The sequence below is a fragment of the Dipodomys merriami genome, unplaced genomic scaffold (assembly GCF_024711535.1).
Source record: "Dipodomys merriami isolate MVZ:Mamm:240054 unplaced genomic scaffold, mDipMer1.0.p SCAF_1559, whole genome shotgun sequence".
In the NCBI taxonomy this organism is placed as follows: domain Eukaryota; kingdom Metazoa; phylum Chordata; class Mammalia; order Rodentia; family Heteromyidae; genus Dipodomys; species Dipodomys merriami.
Window position 1 is genome coordinate 85,892 of NW_027202892.1, and position 1,308 is coordinate 87,199.

A 1,308-nucleotide genomic window follows, 5' to 3' on the forward strand; every position below is an offset into this window, starting at 1 on the left:
TTCTACTAGCTCTAAATCGTGGTAACTAATAATGCAAATTTGTAAAAAGTAGAATGGAAGAAAAATTCCAGTTTCAAAGCAAGTCAGATATGAGCATGGACTTAACTGGAAAAATGTCATGTTGAGAGAGTAGGAATTATACTAGCAATGAACTGGTGGCTAAGTTCACATATATATTTTTCTTTACTTTTCTTTTTTCTTTGGTATTTGTGGGGCTTGAAGTCTGGGCCTATGCACTCTTCCTCTACTCTTCAGCTTAATTCTAGCAGTCTACCACTTGATCCACAGTGTCACTTCCAGTTTTCTGGTTGTTAATTAGAGATAAGTGCTTCATAACCTTTCCTACTTGTGCTGGATTTCAACTGCAATCCTCAGATCTCAGCCTCCTAAGTAGCTAGTATTATAGGTGTGAGCCACTGTCACCCGGTTTAAGATCACATTTCTACCAGTGTACACTCAATATATGTAATGTGTATGTTCATCTATCTTTATATGAATTCTTAAGTTAAAAATTCAGGCTACAAGTTTGACTTTACACTCACAAAACTGTTTCAAGTTTAAAAGTTGATTCTCCTGGAAAGATAAAACCTAAGAATGTAAAGGATTCTGGGAAATTCAGTTTGCATCCAGCCTGGGAAAAAAAAGTATTTGTGACAATTTCTATAATTAAACAGCCTAAACCTGCATTGTAAGAATGGCTGAAGTGATGGAATACTAGGTATGAGCAAGACTGCTGAATAAGAGCTTGAGGTTTTGACATACATACATGCAAGCATGCACATACACAAAGGCATTTATATATGTAAACACACATATGAAACAACACTCAGAATGTGTAGAAAAAGTTAGAAAATAATAGAAAATATGTTCTAATACTACAAAAAGTGATAATTTTTAATATTAGAAAGTCCTCAAGTGAACTTTCCCAAAAAAGCTTGAGAACATTACAAAGGTAGGGACCAGAGATATTAACAAAGTCAAGAAATCATTATTAAAGTGATCAGATCCATGGAAGAATGAATCAGAGAACCCTGCAGGTGCATCTGAAAATGTTCATATCCTGTGTTAAATGTTAGAACGTCTTTGAAAATTGTACATAAACAGTCAAAGCAGTCAGTCTAGTAGATAAGATCATTGGAGAAGTTCAGAATTGCTAGCCTGTTTCTAGATTAAATAAACAAACAAACTATGGCAGGGCAATGTGATACAAGCCTGGAATTCTAGCACTCAGACTAAGATAGGAGATTAGAGAGTGGAATTACATAGCGATACCTTCCCTGGACCAGGTAGTATAATTTGTCTCAATAA